At 44.8% G+C, this 23,397-nt stretch overlaps 1 pseudogene; it reads right to left on the bottom strand.

Moving 5' to 3' along the window:
* Positions 1–15,419, bottom strand: part of LOC148773323 (protein fem-1 homolog A-like) — a 99,049-nt pseudogene extending 83,630 nt beyond the window's left edge.
* Positions 15,420–23,397: the final 7,978 nt, after the last annotated feature.

The following is a 23,397-nucleotide window of genomic DNA, read 5'->3' on the forward strand; positions in this document are numbered from 1 at the left end:
ACATAGAGGTGGCAAATCGCTGACTATCACAGAACATAGAATGGGAAACACAAAATCAGATTGATTATATTCTTTGCAACCAAAGATGGAGAAGCTCTATACAGTCAGGAAAAACAAGACCAGAAGCTGACTGTGGCTCAGATTATGAAATCCTTATTGTCAAATTCAGACTTAAATTGAAGAAAGTAGGGAAATCCACTAGACCATTCAGGTATGACTTAAATCAAATCCCTTACGATTATACAGTGGAAGTGACAAATAGATTTAAGGGACTAGATCTGATAGACAGAGTGCCTGATGATCTACGTACAGAGGTTCGTGACATTGTATACGAGACAGGGAGCAAGACCATCCCCAAGAAAAAGAAATGCAAAAAAGCAAAACGGCTGTCTGAGGAGGCCTTCCAAATAGCTGTGAAAAGAAGGGAAGTGAAAAGCAATGGGGAAAAGGAAAGATATGCTCATTTGAATGCAGAGTTCCAAAGAATAGCAAGGAGAGATAAGAAAGACTTTCTCAGTGATCAGTGCAAAGAAACAGAGGAAAACAATAGAATGGGAAAGACTAGAGATCTCTTCAAGAAAATTAGAGATATCAAGGGAACATTTCATGCAAAGATGGAGTCAATAAAGGGCAGAAATATTATGGACCTAACAGAAGCAGAAGATATTAAGAAGAGGTGGCAAGAATACACAGAATGATACAAAAAAGATCTTCACGACCCAGAGAATCATGATGGTGTGATCACGCACCAAGAGCCAGACATCATAGAATGTGAAGTCAAGTGGGCCTTAGGAAGCATCACTATGAACAAAGCTAGTTGAGGTGATGGAATTCCAGTGGAGGTATTTCAAATCCTAAAAGATGATGCTGTGAAAGTGCCACACTCAGTATGCTAGCAAATTTGGAAAACTCAGCAGTGGCCACAGGACTGGAAAAGGTCAGTTTTCATTTCAATCCCAAAGAAACGCAATGTGAAATGATGTTCAAACTACTGCACAATTGCACTCATCTCACACGCCGCTAAAGTAATGCTCAAAATTCTCCAAGCCACACTTCAACAATACGTGAATCGTGAACTTCCAGATGTTCAAGCTAGTTTTAGAAAAGGCAGAGGAACCAGAGATCAAATTGCCAACATTCACTGGATCATTGAAAAAGTAATAGAGTTCTAGAAAAACATCTATTTCTGCTTTATCAACTATGCCAAAGTCTTTGACTGTCCGGATCACAATAAACTGTGGAAAATTCTGAAAGAGATGCGAATACCGGACCACCTGACCTGCTTCTTGAGAAATCTGTATGCAGGTCAAGAAACAACAGTTAGAACTGGACATGGAACAACAGACTGGTTCCAAATAGGAAAAGGAGTACATCAAGGCTGTATATTGTCACCATGCTTATTTAACTTATATGCAGAGTACATCATGAGAAATGCTGGGTTGGATGAAGCACAAGTTGGAATCAAGATTGCAGGGAGAGATAACAATAACCTCAGATATGCAGATGACATCACCCGTATGGCAGAAAGTGAAGAAGAACTAAATAACCTCTTGCTGAAAGTGAAAGAGGAGAGTGAAAAAGTTGGCTTAAAGCTCAACATTCAGAAAAATAAGATCATGGCATCTGGTCCCATGACTTCATGGCAAATAGATGGAGAAACAGTGGAAACAGTGGCAGACTTTATTTTTGTGGGGCTCCTAAATCACCACAGATTATGACTGCAGCAATGAAAATAAAAGATGCCTACTCCTTGGAAGAAAAGTTATGACCAACCTAGACAGCATATTAAAAAGCAGAGACATTACTTTGCCAACAAAGGTCCGTCTAATCAAGGGTATGGTTTTTCCAGTGGTCATGTATGGATGTGAGAGTTGGACTATAAAGAAAGCTGAGTACTGAAGAATTGATGGTTTTTAACTGTGGTGTTGGAGAAGACTCTTGAGAGTCCCTTGGACTGCAAGGAGATCCAACCAGTCCATCCTAAAGGAGATCAGTCCTGGGTGTTCATTGGAAGGACTGATGTTGAAGCTGAAACTCCAATAGTTTGGCCACCTGATGCAAACAGCTGACTCATTTGGAAAGACCCTGATGCTGGGAAAGATTGAAGGAGAGAGGAGAAAGGGATGACAGAGGATGAGACGGTTGGATGGTATCACCGAATAGACATGAGTTTGAGTAAACTCCAGGAGCTGGTGATGGACAAGGATGCCTGGCATGCTTCAGTCCATGGTGTTACAAAGAGTTATACAAGACTGAGCAACTGAACTGAACTGAAGTGAAGATCACAGATCTCAGAAGTGGAAGCACAGAGAGCTTAAACTACTTACCTAAAATTACATAGCTCAGAAGTGGAAGCACAGAGAGGTCAGGCAATGTGCCTAAAATCACACAGCTCAGATATGGAAGCACAGAGATGTTGGGCGATTTTCCTAAGACCACACAGCTTAGATATGGAAGCACAGAGTGGTCAGACAATTTGCCTAAAATCACACATCTCAGAAGTAGAAGCACAGAGAGGATAGGAAACTTGCCTAGATCCCACCATAATAAGGTACCATTTCATGCCAGTCAGAATGGCTGCTATCCAAAAGTCTACAAGCAATAAATGCTGGAGAGGTTGTGGAGAAAAGGGAACCCTCTTACACTGTCGGTGGGAATGCAAACTAGTACAGCTACTATGGAAAACAGTGTGGAGATTCCTTTAAATACTGGAAATAGAACTGCCAAACGACCTAGCAATCGCACTCCTGAGCATACACACCGAGGAAACCAGAATTGAAAGAGACACATGTACTCCAATATTGATTGCAGCACTGTTTATAATAGCCAGGACATGGAAGCAACCTAGCTGTCCATCTGCAGATGAATGGATAAGAAAGCAGTGGTACATTTACACAATGGAGTACTACTCAGCAATTAAAAAGAATACATTTGAATCAGTTCTAATGAGGTGGATGAAACTGGAGCCTATTATACAGAGTGAAGTAAGCCAGAAAGAAAAACACCAATACAGTATACTAACGCATATATATGGAATTTAGAAAGATGAGAACGATAACCCTGTATCAGTTCAGTTCAGTTCAGTTCATTCGCTCAGTCGTGTCCGACTCTCTGCGACCCCATGAGTCACAGCACGCCAGGCCTCCCTGTCCATCACCAACTCCCGGAATACACTCAAACTCATGTCCACAGAGTCGGTGATGCCATCCAGCCATCTCATTCTCTGTCGTCCCCTTCTCCTCCCGCCCCCAATCCCTCCCAGCATCAGAGTCTTTTCCAGTGAGTCAACTCGTCGCATGAGGTGGCCAAAGTATTGCAGCTTCAGCTTTAGCATCAGTCCTTCCAATGAACACCCAGGATTGATCTCCCTCAGAATGGACTGGTTGGATCTCCTGGCGGTACAAGGGACTCTCAAGAGTCTTCTCCAACACCACAGTTCAAAAGCATCAATTCTTCAGCGATCAGCTTTCTTCACAGTCCAACTCTCACATCCATACAAGACCACAGGAAAAACCATTGCCTTGACTAGACGGACCTTTGTTGGCAAAGTAATGGCTCTGCTTTTCATTATATTATCAAGGTTGGTCATATCTTTCCTTCCAAGGAGTAAGCATCTTTTAATTTCATGGCTGCAATCAGCATCTACAGTGATTTTGGAGCCCAAAAAAATAAAGTCAGACACTGTTTCCACTGTTTTTCCATCTATTTCCCATGAAGTGATGGGACCAGATGCCATGATCTTTGTTTTCTGAACGTTGAGCTTCAAGCCAACCTTTTCACTCTCCTCTTTCACTTTCATCAAGAGGCTTTTGTGTTCCTCTTCACTTTCTGCCATAAGGGTAGTGTCATCTGCATATCTGAGATTATTGATATTTCTCCCAGCAATCTTGATTCCAGCTTGTGCTTCTTCCAGCCCAGCGTTCCTCATGATGTACTCTGCATAGAAGTTAAATAAGCAAGGTGACAATATACAGCCTTGACGCACTCCTTTTCCTATTTGGAACCAGTCTGTTGTTTCATGTACAGTTCTGACTGTTGCTTCCTGACCTGCATACAGGTTTCTCAAGAGGCAGGTCAGGTGGTCTGGGATTCCCATCTCTTTCAGAATGTTCCACAGTTTATTGTGATCCACACAGTCAAAGGCTTTGGCATAGTCAATGAAGCAGAAATAGATGTTTTTCTGGAACTCTCTTGCTTTCTCCATGATCCAGCGGATGTATACAAGACAGCAAAAGAGACACAGATGTATAGAACAGTCTTTTGGACTCTGTGGGAGAGGGAGAGGGTGGGATGATTTGGGAGAATTGCATTGAAGCATGTATATTATCATATGTGAAACGAATCTCCAGTCCAAGTTCAATGCTTGAGACAGGATGCTCGGGGCTGATGTACTGGGATGAACCAGAGGGATGGGATGGGGAGGGAGGTTGGAGGGGGGTTCAAGATGGGGGACATATGTACACCTGGGGCAGATTCATGTCAATGTATGGCAAAACCAATACAATTATGTAAAGTTAAAAAAAATAGTGAGCAAAAACTTAAGATACAGTATTACAGATGTGTTTCAGGATGTGTTACTCCCAAATATGCACCTTGTTATATTGAATACTTTAAAATGAAGGAATTTGAGAAGACAGCAGAAGCAGTGAGGTCACTCTGACCTTTCCCCCTGCCCTTCTTCCTTGAAACAGGTCATTAAACTTTCATGTGAAAGGTTCCCTGCTTTCACTGAGAGGAAAGGAGCATCCTTATCTCAGAAAACCAAATGGACCCTAAGAAACAGTTTGTGCTAAGTCTCTCCCAGTTTACTAAACTTCCCTCACACTCTCTGACTTATTATATTCCTCCACAACCATCCAGTCTTCACCAAAGCTAGCCCAGATCTCCTGAAGTCTAACTGTTTCTTTGTGTCTTCCTTTCCTTATGAAGGCTCCCATGTCACATAAAACTTACAAACAAATGTGTATGGTTTTCTCCTGTTAATCTGTCTCTGTCAATTAAATTTTTAGATCCTGCCAGGGACCCTAAGAAGGTGGAGAAAAACTTTTTCCTCCCCCACTATCATGAAAATGGGTAGCAAATGCCCCAAATTAAAGTGAACATCTTTAAAGGTTGCCACCGCACTAGTTCCCCTTCATGGATCACAGCCTTGAGAGTCCCTTGGACTGACTGCAAGGAAGGCAATTGGAAGGACTGATGCTGAAGCTGAAGCTCCAATACTTTGGCTACCTGATGTGAATGTTGACTCACTAAAAAAAGACCCTGATGGTGAAAAGATTGAAGGCAGGAGGAGAAGGGGATGACAGAGGATGAGATGGTTAGATTGTATCACCAACTCAATGGACATGAATTTGAGCAAACTCTGGGAGATAGCGGAGGACAGAGGAGCCTGGCGTGCTGCAATCTATGGAGTCACAAAGAGTGGGACATGACTAGTGACTGAACAACAGCAACAATTGCACTAGTAATGCTTAAGCTAGCCAATGCGCATGACTAGAAAGCAATATGGCCATGGCTACAGAATCAAGAGATCAAATTACTAAAGTCCAATGGATCACGGAAAAAGCAAGAGAGTTCCAAAAAAAACACATCTATTTCTGCTTTACTGTCTATGCCAAAGCCTTTGACTGTGTGGATCACAATAAACTGTGGAAAATTCTGAAAGAGATGGGAATACCAGACCACCTGACCTGCCTCTTGAGAAACCTGTATGCAAGTCAGGAAGCAACAGTTAGAACTGGACATGGAACAACAGATTGGTTCCAAACAGGAAAAGGAGTATGTCAAGACTGTATACTGTCACCCTGTTTATTTAACTTATATGCAGAGTACATCATGAGAAACACTGGGCTGGAGGAAGCACAGGCTGGAATCAAGATTGCCAGGAGAAATATCAATAACCTCAGATATGCAGAAGACACCACCCTTATGGCAGAAAGTGAAGAAGAACTAAAGGGCCTCTTGATGAAGGTGAAAGAGAAGAGTGAAAAAGTTGGCTTAAAGCCCAACATTCAAAAAACTAAGATCATGGCAACCAGTCCCATCACTTCACGGCAAATAGATGGGGAAACAGTGGAAACAGTGGCTGACTTTATTTTTCTGGGCTCCAAAATCACTGCAGATGGTGATTGCAGCCATGAAATTAAAAAATTGCTTACTCCTTGGAAGGAAAGTTATGACCAACCTAGACAGCATATTGAAAAGCAGAGATATTACTCTGTCCACAAAGGTCCGTCTAGGCAAGGCTATGGTTTTTCCAGTGGTCATGCATGGATGTGAGAGTTGGACTAGAAAGAAAGCTGAACACCGAAGAATTGATGCTTTTGAACTGCGGTGTTAGAGAAGACTCTTGAGAGTCCCTTGGACTGCAAGGAGATCCAACCAGCCCATCCTAAAGGAAATCAGTCCTGAATATTCATTGGAAGGACTGATGTTGAAGCTGAAACTCCAATACTTTGGCCACCTGATGCGAGGAGCTGACTGATTTGAAAAGACGCTGATGTTGGGAAAAATTGAGGGCAGGAGGAGAAGGGGACGACAGAGGATGACATGGTTGGATGGCACCAACTCAATGGACATGGTTTTGGGTTGAACTCTGGGAGTTGGTGATGGACAGGGAGGCCTGGCGTGCTGCAGTTCATGGGGTCGCAGTGTCGGACACAACTGAGCCACTGAACTGAACAGAATCAAGGCATCCTCAAATCTGAAAGTGATGTCATCAGTCACAAGGACCTTGCCATCTGATACAGAGCTCTGGGCATACTGAAAACAAGAGATCCTTTGGTTGAGGCCCAAGCAGCTTTTGCATTGTTGTAAACTATACAAAAGACGTGCTTTCTGACCTGTAGCCACCCTCTCACTCCACACCTTGTCCCTCCTTTCACTTGTATTCTGAAATCGACGCCTTGAAGAAATTATTGGGGGTGGAGCATGGGGGTCCCTGTTCCCAAGAGGGACCAAAGGCCATGCACCCCCACTCTGAGTATGCTGGAGAACTTTGGAGAAGGAAGAGATCAGACTTTTAAGGCTCTGTTGGATACAGGCACCTAAGAACATTATATCTGATCTCGAGGGAGTGAGGGAGCATCCAGATTCAGTTCATGGGGTTTAGGTACGGATAAGTGTAAAGTGTCCCTCGGGGTTGAGGTGGCCTGTTAAGCCAATTCAATGTACACTTGACTCTTGACCAACATGGATTTCAGCTGCACGGGCCCACTTATACATGGATTATTTTTTAAAAATCTATTGAAAAAAATTCTTGGGATTTGCAACAATTTATTTGAAAAACTCACAGATGAACCATGTAGCCTAGGAATAGCAAAACGTTTAGAAACTGTAATGTATGAGCTGGATTCATCAAATATGTGTAGATAATAGTCTCTTTTGCTATTTACTATCATAAAATGTACACAAATCTATTACAAAAAGTTGCAATTTATCAAAACTTATGCACACAGTTACAATAATACATGCTGCTGTTCACAGTCAAGGGAAATGTAAGCACATGAAAAAAGTCAGCAATAAACTATAACTGCATAAATTTAACTGTCATCCATACTGTACAACTGCAATCATTTCATACCCACCTCCTTTTGCAATTTCAATGAGCTCAAGTGATGCAGGTATCTGCTTAAAACACCATGCGATATTACTCATCTCTGTGTGAGCAATTTGTCTCTCCAACAAATTGTGTATTGAAGTAACAAGTCATCTTCTGTGGTTCTCATGTATTTTTCATCGTGCTTAGTGCAATACTGTAAACCTTGAATAACACCATGAACCAAACCAAACCACTAGTGAAGCTGGAGGTGCTGCCAGGAAGCAGAGAAAAGCCACCGCGTTACAACAAACAGTTGAATTGTTTGATATGTGCTATAGGTTGAGGTCTGCAGCTGTGGTTGCCCACCATCTCAAGACAACTGAATCCAGCATAAGGACTGTGTGTTTTTTTTTTTTTTAAAGAAACTGATGAAGCTGTCACTGCGGCTATACCAACAGGCATGTCAACCTTGCACATTTTGTGAAACACCTTATCTCATCTTGAAAATGCAGCTTTAATGTAGATGCAAGATTGCTCTGAGAAAGGCATAACAAAAGCCTCTCTAATATGATTCAAGGAAAAGCAAAGTCTTTCTGCAACAACCCAAAGCAAAAGGAAGGTAAAGAATCTAAAGCTGGAGAATGTAATGTCAGCAAAGAAAGATCTGATAATTTTAAGAGGTTTGTTTGGCTTGTAAAATGTCAAGATAAGAGGAGAAGCAGCCTGTACCACCAGGGGGCAGCAGATGAGTTCCAGATACCATGTAGAAAAATCACTGAGGAGAAGGGTATCTGCCTGAAGAGGTTTTGAATACAGACAAAAGTGCCCTATTTTGACGGAAATATGTGGGGGAAAAAAAGACATTTGTTAGTAAGGAAGACAAGCAAGCACCAGGATTGAAGGCAAGGAAGTCAGGATTGACTGACGGATGCTCAGTTGTGTCCGACTCTTTGCGACCTCATGGACTGGGTAGTCCAAGGAATTCTCAAGGCCAGAACAGTGGAGTGGATAGGCTTTCCCTTCTCCAGGCGATCTTCCTGACCCAGGGATCGAACCCAGGTCTCCCTCATTGAACGGAGATTCTCTGCCAACTGAGCTATCAGGGAAGCCTTAAAAAGGCAAGATAAGAGGAGAAGCAGCTTGTACCCACCAGGCGGCAGCAGATGAGTTCCAGATACCATGTAGAAAAATCACTGAGGAGAGGGATACCTGCCTGAACAGGTTTTGAATACAGACAAACGAGCCCTATTCTGGGGAAAAAATTCCACAAAGGACATTTATTAGTAAGGAATAGAAGCAAGCACCAGGATTTAAGGCAGGAAGGGATAGGCTAACGCTACTGTTTTGTTCAAAGGAGCTGAGTTTATGAACAGGACTGCCCTTACCTGAAAAGATGCTCATCCTGAGACCAGAGTGTGTTAGACTCGACTCTTTGAGATCCCATGGACTGTAGCCCTCCAGGCTCCTCTGTCCATGGGATTCTCCAGGCAAGCATATTGGAGTGGGTTGCCATTTCCTTCCACAGGGGATCTTCCTGACCCAGGGATCTAACCTGTGTCTCCTGCATTGCAGGCAGATTTTTTACCATCTGAACCACAAGGCAAGCCTTGATGGGAAAAGAGAAACACCAGCTGCCAGTCTTTTGATTATACAGCAAAAAGGCCTGAAGAACCAGAACCCTTTTCCTGGACTGGTTCCATCGATGCTTTGTCTCTGAGGTCAGGAAATATTTTGCTGGTAAGGGACTGCCTTTTAAAGTTGTTTTGATCTTGGACAATATCCCCTGGCCACCCAGAACTCCAGCTGTTCAACACTGAAGGCATTAAAGTGATTCAAGTGCCCCCAAACAATATATCTCTAGGTCAGCCTCTAGATCAGGTGGTCATAAGGACCTTTAAGGCTCATTACACACAGTCCTCTACAGAAAGGATTGTCAACACTGTTCTCCTCAAATACAGAGGACATCGTTAAAGTCTGAAAGGATTACACTATTGAAGATGTCATTGTTGTTATAGAAAAAGCTGCAAAAGCCATCAAGCCCAAAACAATAAAATCCTGCTGGAGAAAACTGTGCAGATGTTGTGTATGAGTTCACAGGACTTATGACAGAGCCCATCAAGGAAATCAGGAAGTTGTGGATGTGGCAAAAAAAAAAAAAAAGGCAGGGGATAAGGGTTTTAAGATATGGATCTTGGAGAAATTCAAGTGCTGATAGAACCACACCAGAGGAATTCACAGAAGAGCACTTGATGGAGATGAGTGCCTACTTCCCAACCAATGCCTGACAATGAGGAGGAAGAAGATGAGAAGACGTAGAAGAAGCAGAGTTAGAAAACAAACTGCCATTAGACAATGTGGCAGACTCCTCAAGACTGCTTTTGACTTCTTTTATAATATGGAATCTGACAGGCACTGAAACTAAAGCAAATGGTGGAAGAAGGGTTGGTACAGTATAGAAACATTTTTGGAAGAAAGGAAAAGGAAAAATCTCAGACAGAGATCACGATGTGTTTCCATAAAGTTACACCACGTGTCCCTGCCTCTCTTGCCTTCCCTTCCACTTCCTTCACCTCTGCTGCCCCGGAGACAGTGAGACGAACTCCTCCTTTTCCTCTTCCTCCCCAACCTACTCAACACGAAGACGAGCATGAAAGCTTTCATGATGATCCATATCCACTTTAGCAAAGAATCATCATGCCTTACGGTTATCAAACATATCTCTCGTGTATGTGTTTTGTGTGTCTTCATGTGAAAATCTAATAACTGTATGACAGGAACTGTATGGGTTGCTTTTTGGCCATTCTCATCTTCTAGGTGTGCATCGTATAGAATATTGTGTGCAAGATGTATTGCAGTGGACAGCCTATCCTTACATAGGCAGAAGATGAGTGATATTCAATATAAAATTATTAGTGTGTTGATTTTCTTACTGGTTTACAACTTTGCTCTCAAAGAATTACATTATTGTATGGTATACCTGAATGGTCTAGTGGTTTTCCCTACTTTCTTCAATTTAAGTCTGAATTTGTCAATAAGGAGTTCATGATCTGAGCCACAGTCAGGTCCTGGTCTTGTTTTTGCTAACTGTATACAGCTTCTCCATCTTTGGCTGCAAAGAATATAATCAATCTGATTTCGGTGTTGACCATCTGGTGATGTCCATGTGTAGAGTCTTCTCTTGTGATGTTGGAAGAGGGTGTTTGCTATAACCAGTGCATTCTCTTGGCAAAACTCTATTAGCCTTTGCCCTGCTTCATTCCGTGCTCCAAGGCCAAATTTGCCTGTTACACCAGGTGTTTCTTGACTTCCTACTTTTGCATTCCAGTCCCCTATAATGAAAAGGACATCTTTTTTGGGTGTTAGTTCTAAAAGCTCTTGTAGGTCTTCATAGAACCGTTCAACTTTGGCTTCTTCAGCATTACTGGTTGGGGCATAGGCCTGGATTACTGTAATATTGAATGGTTGCCTTGGAGACGAACAGAAATCATTCTGTCATTTTTAAGATTGCATCCAAGTACTGCATTTTGGACTCTTTTGTTGACCATGATGGTTACTCCATTTCTTCTAAGGGATTCCTGCCCACAGTAGTAGATATAATGGTCATCTGAGTTAAATTCACCCATTCCAATCCATTTCAGTTCACTGATTCCTAGAATGTCGACGTTCACTCTTGCCATCTCCTGTTTGACCACTTCCAATTTGCCTTGATTCATGGACCTAACATTCCAGGTTCCTATGCAATATTGCTCTTTACAGCACCGGACCTTGCTTCTATCACCAGTCACATCCAAAACTGGGTATTGTTTTTGCTTTGGCTCCGTCCCTTCATTCTTTCTGGAGTTATTTCTCCACTGAGCTCCAGTAGCATACTGGGCATCTACCGACCTGGCGAATTCCTCATTCAGTATCCTATCATTTTGCCTTTTGATACTGTTCATGGGGTTCTCAAGGCAAGTATACTGAAGTGGTTTGCCATTCCCTTCTCCAGTGGACCACATTCGGCTGTGGTCCACGTGATCAGATCGATTAGTTCTCTGTGATTATGATTTCAGTGTGTCTGCCCTCTGATGCCCCCTCGCAATACCTAATCACTGAGGATGCTGATTGCAGCCATGAAATTAAAAGACGCTTACTCCTTGGAAGGAAAGTTATGACCAACCTAGATAGCATATTAAAAAGCAGAGACATTACTTTGCCAACAAAGGTCCGTCTAGTCAAGGCTATGGTTTTTCCCGTGGTCATGTATGGATGTGAGAGTTGGACTGTGAGGAAAGCTGATCGTCGAAGAATTGATGCTTTTGAACTGTGGTGCTGGAGAAGACTCTTGAGAGTCCCTTGGACTGCAAGGAGATCCAACCAGTCCATTCTAAAGGAGATCAGTCCTGGGTGTTCATTGGAAGGACTGATGCTAAAGCTGAAGCTGCAATACTTTGGCCACCTCATGCGACGAGTTGACTCACTGGAAAAGACTCTGATGCTGGGAGGGATTGGGGGCGGGAGGAGAAGGGGACGACAGAATGAGATGGCTGGATGGCATCACCAACTCAATGGACATGAGTCTGAGTGAACTCGGGAGTTGGTGATGGACAGGGAGGCCTGGCGTGCTGTGATTCATGGGGTCGCGGAGAGTCGGACACAACTGAGCCACTGAACTGAACTGATGGTATACCTCACTCTCTCTTGTAAATGGAAAAACTACATATAAGCCAGTCATCAGACCTGTTTTTTAAAAAATGCTTCTGAAACTGATTACGAATATGACTATAATACCGTATGCCATAAACATTTTATAACAATTCACTCATTAGTGTATAGGCTGAGCTACCATAAAGCAATCATATTGCTGTTTCTTCATTATCAGGACATGAATCATAACTGTAAATAAATATGAATTTCTTTTTCACAGTATCTTTTCATTTGTCATATCTAGTGTTAATAAAATGTAAAACATCTATAGTGTTTGTATCACATAAAACAATACTGATGTTCAGTTCAGTTCAGTTCAGTTCAGTCACTCAGTCGTGTCCGACTCTCTGCGACCCCATGAATCACAACACGCCAGGCCTCCCTGTCCATCACCAACTCCCGGAGTTCACTCAAACTCATGTCCACAGAGTTGGTGATGCCATCCAGCCATCTCATTCTCTGTCGTCCCCTTCTCCTCCCGCCCCCAACCCTTCCCAGCATCAGAGTCTTTTCCAGTGAGTCAACTCATCGCATGAGGTGGCCAAAATATTGGAGTTTCAGCTTTAACATCAGTCCTTCCAATGAACACCCAGGATTGATCTCCTTTAGAATGGACTGGTTGGATTTCCTTGCAGTACAAGTGACTCTCAAGAGTCTTCTCCAACACCACATTTCAAAAGCATCAATTCTTCAGCGATCAGCCTTCTTCACAGTCCAACTCTCACATCCATACATGACCACGGGAAAAACCATAGCCTTGACTAGACGGACCATTGTTGGCAAAACTTACAGGATCAATAAATACAGGACAGTACTGAGAATGTTTTTTCTCTTCCTTATGGATTATTTTTTTATACTGCCTCGTTTCTTTATTCCAGGCTACTAGAGGGACAGTGATGGCATTTCCTGCCTTGACAGAAGGTAAGAACCTGGTCTAGAAAATAAAGACCGTCCTAACTAACACTGCAAATCCAAACAAGACCTAGTTCCCTTAGAGTGACAGAATATCCAAGCACCTACCATGCCTTCTGGAGGCTTCTGTGTAGCTTCCCCGAGACAGGGCTGGAGGAGAGGCCCAGGGGAATGGCCTCTTTCCTGAGCTGTGGCGGTGGTGGCTCCAGTCCCCTTCTGCTCTTGTCTGCTTTCCCAAGAGGCCAAAAACACTCTCCTGCTGGCGGCAATGGCGCATGGAGGATACCTCCCCCATCCCACCTCCACACAAGACAATCTTGCAGGGATGGCTTCTCCAGCAGGAGCACTTGATCGCCCTCCCCACCCCCAGTGACGGGAGACCAAGATTTTGTACTACTTTATTCGACAGCCTATTTCGCACATCCACCATCTTATCTAGCTGGCTCAGTGGATTAGTGTGTCTCTTGTCCAGAGTGCAGGCTGAAATACACTACAGGGTCACAAAGTTGAAGGGCTGAATGGTGCTCTTGGCCAGCAGCTTCTCATGCAGTGGCTTGTAGGCTGTCTTCTTAAAGGCACTGGTGGTGTCCGTGTGGGCCCGCGTCTCTATCAGGGCATTCATGATCCCCAAGCAGTTGTTCTGCTTTGCAATGTGGACGTGTCAGGGGGGAAGGAGGTTTTGTCAAAATCGCGGCTGTCTAGGTCGGCCCCGCAGTCAAGGGCACCTTGACCACCTGGAGAGAGGGGATTCTGCCCACTTAGAAGTGAACCACGTCCGTGGTCGGTGTCCACCACCCTGTGCAGGAGTGAAGACATTCTTGCTGTGACGGCACACTTGAGCAGTAGCCCTGGTGCTTCATGTCCTCCTGATCCGGCCTGCACTCCACTTTCTCCAGCAGGCAGAGCAGGTGGAGGATGATGGCCAGGGCCTTGGTGAACTGGGCTGAGTCCCTGGGCTCCTTGGGCTTGCTCCACTTCCCAGACCTTTGCACAGCACCCACATGAGATCTGCAAAGCCAGCTGGCATGCTCAGGCTGCCCCTTGGCCAACTGGTTCTGTAGCTTAGCCAAGGAGAAGAGTTATCAGAGGATAGGAAACTTCTGGCAGTATGAGGCTCCAGGTTGTTCTCCTGCATGTCCAAAGTGTACGTCCACTAGTGGATGCAGCACTGGATGCTGTCCGAGTTGGCCTATATCACATCCTGGTGGTGCACATAGTAGGAGGGACCAGAATCGCTCTCAGGTCAACAGTGCCTGCACGTGCTTCTCACACCCCTGCGTGGTGAGCGCCTCCAATTCCTCGGTGGTGTTCACCTCCCTGGAATAGTCAGAGGCGAGGATTGGGTTTAGGCAGATATGCGCCCCCTGGTGATGCAGCTCCATGGCCCCTACCAAGAGTTTCAGGACCCTGAGCAGATCCCGTTTCTTAGCCATGTAGGTGGCTCCCAGCAACTCCAAGGCTGCTAGGCGGCTTCCCAGCTGGTGTTTAGGTGTTCCTCCTGGGAAGAGCTGCCACAGCAGGTGCCCTGGGGCTGCAAACACGCCTGACTGGTGGAGGGGCCTTCTCGGGCCATCCCTGGCCACATCTCCTCGCCAGCAGGCTGCTCCTGGCTGAGGTCCTCCACAATGCTGGTGTGGGCCATCGCGCGGGCAGCCAGAGGTGGCATCATGCCATAGCCATCCCATTCCCTGTGAGCCTGGCACCCAAACAGCAGCTGCAAGACACCCAGGCTGCTGGCCTTGGTACAGTCACGCAGGGCCACAATGTCCTTGATGTTGAACAGGTTCACCTGGGTGCCCTGCAGTAATAGGTAGCAGGTGATCTGGTGGTGGCCTGTGTAACGGAGATCATGAGGCACGGGTGCCCATGCCAGTTGGTCACTTCCGGGTCCAACTGGTGTTCATCTGCCGAGTAGCGCACCACCTCCACGTGCCCAGTGAAGCAGTCAGTGTGCAGGTGCTTCGTGCATGTGAGCGTGGTGCAGCTCACCAAGGCTCCACAGCACAGCAGGCTCTGCACCAGGTCCAAGGGGTCAGTGGCCTAGGTGGCCCAAGGCGGCTGCGCACCCTTGATGGTCTTGTCATTGAAGTGTACCAAGCCGCCCGCCTCCAAGCTGGCACTGCACAGTCCACCTTAGGCAACCACATCTAGGTGGCTGTAATGGGAGGTGATGACAAGAGGCGTCCCCACCTTAACCCCCACCCCTTTCCCTCATTGGCCAACTCACCCGTCAGCTTGTCCAACTCCTCCCTGTCCATCCACTAAGCAGCCTCTGAAGCATCTACCAGGGACTGCCGTTGTATATGGTGGTGTGGAGGTTCACTGTCTGGGCCTCCGCCAGGACATGGGCTGCCACAGGGAAGGTTGGAGGGACAGGGGACTGAGGACTGAGCCCAGAGGGGCAGGCCGCAGCCCTCACCATCTCTCCTGCTGCCATCCTAGGTGCGTCTCCTTATCAATTTTCTTCATAACATTTTTTTCTCCAGCTTACTTTAAGAATACAGGATATAATGCATGGGTGTGAGTGTGTGCTCAGTCATGTCTGACTTTGTGGTTCCAGGGAGTGTACCCTGCTAGGCTCCTCTGTCCATGGAATTTTTCAGGCAAGAATACTGGAGTGGGTTGCTATTTCCTTCTCCAGGGGATCTTCCCCGTCCAAGGATCGAACCCACCTATGTGGCCCATCTACTACACTGGCAGGTGGCTTCTTTACTGCTACCACCCAGCTAATGCATATAACACACAAAATAGGTGTTAATCAACTGTTTGTGTTAACCGTAAGGCTTCCAGTCAATAGTAGTCTTAGCAGTTAAGTTTTGGAAGAGTCTAAAGTTATGCTTGGATTTTCCACTCAGAAGGAGGTTGATGCCCCTAAACCCCACATTGTTCATGAGTCAGTGGAACTGTCATTGTGGCTTCCACGGCTGAATATGTCACTGAGACAGTGCTTTGCGTGCTTGTTCTAGGAAAGCTGGATAAAAACCAAAGGGAATTCTCGGGTTCAGGGACTGCCATGTGCAGAAAGATGACAGCAGAGTGTGCAATTCACTCCCCAACTCATCTCCTTATCCTCTCACAGGTGTCAGAAGAGGAAGAGCAGAGACTCCCTGGAAGACAAAGAGAAGTCATGGCCTTGATGAAGACTAATATGCGGCAGGTAGGTTGTGAGAGTAAAGCATCAATACAATGGCCCAGCAAGGCCAGTGGTAAAAACTAGCAGGGAGTGCAGGCTCACTGTGGATTATCGTCAAGGGAATGTATGTCGCTCCGGTGGCCCTGGCCATTCGAGACTTTGTGGCTTTAAATGAACTCACAGCACAGACTGATGGCACTGGGAGTGCTGTGTCACTGCCTAGGGCTTCTTTTCTGTCCCACTGGACTTGAAGACACTCCTCCATGGGTCTCTTGTGCTCCTGCACATCTTGCTGAGTGTGACAGGAAAGCAAGGCCCCGAGTGCTCTCTCCCTGGCATTTCTCGGGTTTGTGCTTACAGCAAATGACTCTGAGGCTGGTTTCCAGGCTGCTCTTAGGCAACAGGTTGCCCATGCTCAGGGTCCTTTCTTGTAAGGCAACTCAGTGTACATACAGGCATTTGTAAAGGATGATCCGAGTGACCCCTGTGGGAACTTGGGCTTAGGGAACTCATAGCCTATAAGGTTAAAAAAAAGGAAACTTCCCTGTTGATATAAGAGAAGAGACTTTCCCTCCTTCACTTTTCTTAGAACATTTCCTTGAGAAAACTGGTATTTGTAAACCTTCCTCGGCCCCTTGGATATGTATGTAAATTTTGAAAGGGAAAATCAGCCTTTTGTCAGCATTACAACCCAGGAATATTTTTTTTATGGGCCTGGGAGCCATCTCCTTGAACTATAAACACCAAAGAAGACAGTGCTCTGTCTCACTGTCATCCTGGGAGCTTAGCCTCAGGGCCTGGTTCTAAGCTGGAACTACCTGCTTGTAATAAGAGACAGGAGAATTCTGATTTGGCTTTGGATAAAGCCAATTAACCTGGCCTCCCAGGTGGTGCTAGTGGTAAAGAACCCATCTTCCAGTGCAGGAGCTATAAGAGACACAGGTTCCATCCCTGGGTCGGGAAGATCCTCTGGAAGAGGGCATGGAACCCACTCCAGTATTCTTGTCTGGAGAATCCCATGGACAGAGGAGACTGACAGGGTAAGGTCTACAGACACTCAAAGAGTCAGACAAGACTGAAGTGACTTAGCAGGCAAACAAAGGCAATTAACTAGCACAGGACACTCCAATTAGCAGCTGATCTTTGGATGAACTATGAAAGAATGTAGAGAAAACGGTGCTCTCAGGTCCTCTTGCAGGACCACTAGTTGTCGTTCATCTTAAGAACATGCAGGTACTGGAGTGTATCTGCTCAGTTAAACAAATGGTTGATTTCTTGCCATCTTTGCAGTCTGATTAGCAGATTGCCCATGATGCCAACTACTGTCTGGTTTAATACTCAGTAATGAAATCATTCTGCTTCTATTCTACATTTGTGGAGAAGATTTCCTGGGTTGTCAGGAGATTGTGTTTTTAATTTTCCTCAACAGTATGCTGATGAGGATGGGATGGCCTGAAAGTTCCTGAACTGAGCAGACCAGTGAAGGTGAATTATCAAATGCCTCCCTTTTAGCACTGTGCTCTTTTCAAATACTACCTGGAAGGATCTCACTGTCCAAATTCTAGATTTTCTTTTTGAGTAAGCATGCATAATAAGGACCTAAAAATCCATCAGGGTCACCATCAGCTTTAATGGTGGGAAAGATGGGAAGCCCAGATGTTGCCTGCAGATCTTCTCTCTTGAATGGCCAATACAGCTCTATATGACATTTGGAAGGGAAACCATTTGAAAGGAAAATGCAGCCTTATATTGGCCCGAGAAAGCTTTCTTTAATTTGGATGAATTAACATATACAGTGGTTTTTATTAGGACCTCATCCTCAGGTTTCCCTGGTGGCTCAGATGGTAAAGAATCTGCTTACAATGCAGGAGACCTGGGTTCGATCCCTGGGTCAGGAAGATCCCCTGGAGAAGGGAATGGCAACCCACTCCTGTATTCTTGCCTGAAGAATCCCATGGACGGAGGAGACTGGCAGGCTACTGTCTTTGCTGTTGCAAAGAGTTGGACACGACTGAGCAACTAACAATTGCACTTCATCTCCAGCAAAGGAATTACCCATGTTTACAGGATGAATATCATCCTAAGAAGAAGGTTAAAAATTATTTGGGAATATGGAGGAAATGGGAGAATTAAAGTCACTTTCTTTCACCAAACCCTCCTCCTCATTTCTTTGATGTCTCCCCTCCTTTTGCTCCCTTTCCATGGCAGCTCTTCACCTTCACCCCTCAATCTGACCCCTAGTAAGGGTGAAGCTATGATCTTCGAGATGGGCTGTTAATCAGTAGATTTCCCTGCAAAGAGGCACAAGGAGACAGTAATGAATTATCTGCCCCGTGTGAGGTGTGTGTGTGTCTCATGTTCTAGCTCTGATTCCATTTCATGCTTAGCCTTGATTTTGAGCTTCAAGATTATTTTCTTATCCACAAACTGTATAGCTAGGAAAGCAGAGACGACAAAGCAATATTATCAAGGAATAACTGGGAACTTGGATAAAGGAATGTGTCCCCCCCCCCCACTTCCCATGGTGGCTACAGGATGGAGAGTGGTTGCAGCAGTCGCTTAGAACAGACAAACAACAAAGGTGCTAAGCTGAATATACAGTATGGGAAAGGAAATCCAACAGTCTTCTAATTCTACATTTTCAATGAGTTAATGATAAGACAGCTGGCCGTCCCTAACCACTTTGCCATTAAAGCTGATGCTACTAAGTCGCTACCCAGACTTGAAGCAGTATGAATCTACATGCTCTTCAACTCTCCAACATTTTTCATTGAGGCCTTCTTTTCCTGTGCCCAGGGAAGGCCCACAGAAATTTGCACAAGTACTTGGCAGTGTGTTTTCAGTTTACAGCCCCACACATGGGGATGTGCCCTGGTTGCTACACAGTATTCTGCAACCAGCAGGATTTGGTTGTTTGATTAAGCAGCAGGCATGTCAGGACTGGAAGGTGACCTACCACATCAGAGGGAATTGTGGCCAAAAGACGCTGACTATATGCCACCTCCCACAGCCATGGAAGAACTAATGGCTTGAGGGGCCTACTGAGAGGGCCTGCAAATGGCCATACTTGAAGCCTTTCTGCTAAACGTGAGCTGGGAGAAATCACAACAGTATACTCGGAAGACTAGTGAATTCCCTGTTGATTTTCATCAGCAGTTTGCTGATACTTTCTCAAGATTTACCAGCATGGATCCAGGGCAGTGTTCCGATCTACTTCAGTGTCAACATAGGACAGTCTATTATATAAAGCTTAGCAGCAGCTGCTCGATTTTGAGATAATCTAGAGAAAGTGGAATAAGAAACGAAGCAGTTAAGCATCTCTTTGTGATCCTCTGTCCATGTAATTCTCCAGGCAAGAATACTGGAGTGGATTGCCATTTACTGCGCCAGGGGATCTTCCCGACCCAGGGATGGGACCCAGATCTCCTGCTCCAGCTAGATTGTTTTTCATCTGAGTTACTGGGGTCGGCATGCTTGGCACTTGGTTACAACTATTTTTCAAGGGAAGAACCCCTACTCTGGACAACATGTGAAGGGAACCAAGGTAGGTGGAAAAACTGTATGCCATTGTTACATGAGGCCAAGGCACTTAAGAGGGACTGTAGAAAGAGACTCCTGAGAATGCAGACCTTGAAGGAATAAGGAATCTGGAAAGGCCAGGACAAAACCCTCAGCCAGGGAAAAATAGCCAAAAGACTCAAAATTAACTTATTGGAGGAATCTTGGAGGTAGAAACTGGTGAACTACAAGTTTCAATACCTTGCCCTCAGGCTAATCTATGCTTGCCTTTTCTCATAAATATCAGTGTTGGAAAAGACTCTTGAGAGGCCCTTGGACTGGAAGGAAATCAAGCCGGTCAATCCTAAAGGAAATCAACTCTGAAATGTCATCGAAAGGGCTGATGCTGAAGCTGAAGCTCCAATACTTTGGCCACCTGATGCAAAGAGCTGACTCATTGGGAAAGATCCTGATGCTGAGAAAGATTGAAGACAAAAGGGGAAGGGGGCAGCAGAGCATGAGATGGTTAGTTAGCATCACCGATTCAAGGGACATGAATTTGAGGATACTCTGGGAGATAGTGAAGGACAGGGGAGCCTGGCGTGCTGCAGTCCATGGAGTCACAGAGAGTCAGACACAACTTAGCGACTATACAAAAACAATTGGTGCTCTTTATTCTGCAGTTTCCTGAGAAATTTGTCACTTTCCATCTAGCGGTGAGTTGATACTCACCACTGAAGTTTGGAATTTCAGATCAGCCTTCTACTTGCTCCTTTTCTTCCAGTTTCCCACAAAGACAGGTCCTCTGATGACGAGTATGCTTTCTCACCTTCTCCTGTAAAACTGCTAGCAAGAGATCTGCTTGCAAATTTTCTGTGCAGGATAGAAGCTACCATATTCTGTAATCTAGATGGAATGCTTATGGCTATCCCGCCTGGTTTGGCTATTTATGTGCCTTCAGAGAGGAAAGGGGCATGGGAAAGAGGGTTGTGCTAGAAAATTATTCCAAATGGAAACAAATCAATATACGACTTTGGGCCCCAGAGAACGATTATACTGGTTTAATTCAAGATAGAGAAGCTTACCAAAAGGATAAGCTATGGCCATGTGTAAAACAATATCCTTTGTTGAAAGCCCAATGCAAGGGAATCAAATCAGTTATAAAAGAATTAGAAAAGCCAGGAATAATTTTAAAAAGGGGATTCACCCTCTTATTCACCCATACTTCCAATGAAGAAGGAAGGTAAATTTGATGAAGATGGACAACCACCATGTAGATTCATACAGAGTGTAGAGATGTAAATAAACCTTTTGTTCCACTAACTGCTTCAGTTTCTAGCCCTACCAGCTATTCTGACTTTGGGACCATAGTCTGTAAAGTTTTTCTCAGTGTTTTGCTTTCTTTTATGTTTCTGTAGCTAATGAATCTAAATTCTTATTTGCTTTTACTTAGTAATATGTGCTAAGTTGCTTTAGTCGTGTCCAACTCTTTGCGGACAGTCCTGTGAACTGTAGCCCTGCAGGCTCCTCTGTCCATGGGATTCTCCAGGCAAGAATACTGAAGAGGGTTACCATGCCCTCCTCCAGGGGATCTTCCCAACCCAGGGATTGAACCTGCATCTCTTATGTCTCCTGCATTACCAAGCAAGTTCTTGACCATTAATACCACCTGGGAAGCCCTGACTCCAGTATTTATGGCAAAGAATTACTCGTGGGTTCCAAGACTCTCTATTGTTTTCTCTAGCCACTCAGAGGAAAGCTTAGTGGAATCTGGCCCATGGAGGGATATCTATAATTATTCATTATGTAGATGACTTTATGGTAGCCTCCAAAACTGAAGAGTAACACAAAGCTGGCATTTTGGCTTTGTTACAATTCCTTACTTCAGTGGGGCACAATGCCTCCCTAGACAAATTCAAATACTGCCAAACTGAAGGAAAATACTTGTGGTATCTGTTGTCAGGTAAGGCTGTAATTTAGCAGATCAAAGAGCCTATGACAATAAAAGGACTTAAGACAATTTGGGGCACAGGTAGGGCATTACAGACAGTAGATCCCAGCTTCTGCAAAGAGGGCAAAACTTCTGGTTTTTTGCCCTCTCTGCAGAAGCTGGGATCAGGTTCTTATTTGGCCCCTCAAATTTGAAGAGGTTACTGAACAGCTGAAACTGACTCCAGTCTCTCCCCTAGCTTTGAGGATTCCAAATTTTGAAAAACCTTCCCACTTTTTTGTCATGAAAATAAAGGCACTGCTAGTGGAATTTTAGCTCAAAAGGTAGGATTACACTATAGACCAAAGGCACCGCTCTCAGTTCTTCTGGAGACTGTGACACTGTGAGTGCATGGATGCCTCCAACTGGTAGCAACAGCCACCACACTTAGTGAAAAGACACACACCCTTGCCCTGGGTCACTTACTTGTACCTCTCACAGGCTGTGACAACTATCCTACAAGTGCGTAAGATTGAGCGCTTATCACTATGCCATTTGACTGTGAATAAGCATTACTACCCAATCTGAATCTTGTACTTGGAAGATTCAATCTCTTTTTTTATACTCCTTGTTTTTAAAAAAAAACTTTATTGAAGTATAGTTGATTTGCAGTGTTGTGTTAATATTTGCTGTACAGCAAAGTGATTCAGTTATACACATATATATTCTTTTTAATATTCTTCTATTATGGTATATCACAGAATATTAAATAAACTTAGCTGTTTTATACAAGAGGATCTTGTTGTTTATCCATCCTATATATAATAAATTCGGAGAAGGCAATGGCAAGCCACTCCAGTACTCTTGTCTGGAAGATCCCATGGATGGAGGAGCCTGGTAGGCTGCAGTCCATGGGGTCGCTATGGGTCGGACATGACTGAGTGACTTCACTTTCACTTTTCACTTTCACACATTGGAGAAGGAAATGGCAGCCCACTCCAGTGTTCTTGCCTGGAGAATCCCAGGGATGGGGCAGCCTGGTGGGCTTCCGTCTGTGGGGTCGCACAGAGTCGGACGCGACTGAAGTGACTTAGCAGCAGCATATATAATAAATTACTGCTTGCTCCTTGGAAGGAAAGTTATGACCAACCTTGATAGTATATTAAAAAGCAGAGACATTACTTTGCCAACCAAGGTCCGTCTAGTCAAGGCAATGGTTTTTCCCATGGTCATGTATGGATGTGAGAGTTGGACTGTGAAGAAAGCTGATCGCCGAAGAATCGATGCTTTTGAACTGTGGTGTTGGAGAAGACTCTTGAGAGTCCCTTATACTGCAAGGAGATCCAACCAGTCCATTCTAGAGGAGATCAATCCTGGATGTTCATTGGAAGGACTGATGCTAAAGCTGAAACTGCAATACTTTGGCCACCTCATGCGACGAGTTGACTCACTGGAAAAGACTCTGATGCTGGGAAAGGTTGGGGTCGGGAGGAGAAGGGGACGACAGAGGATGAGATGGCTGGATGGCATCACCGACTCTGTGGACATGAGTTTGAGTGTACTCCGGGAGTTGGTGATGGACAGGGAAGCCTGGCGTGCTGTAGTTCATGGGGTCGCGGAGAGTCGGACACGACTGAGCGACTGAACTGAACTGAACTGAACCCCAAACTTCCAACCCTTCTTCCCTCCCCACCCCCA

The sequence above is a fragment of the Moschus berezovskii genome, chromosome X (genome assembly GCF_049115385.1).
Source record: "Moschus berezovskii isolate FMDL1 chromosome X, NW_MosBer_1.0, whole genome shotgun sequence".
Lineage (NCBI taxonomy): Eukaryota > Metazoa > Chordata > Mammalia > Artiodactyla > Moschidae > Moschus > Moschus berezovskii.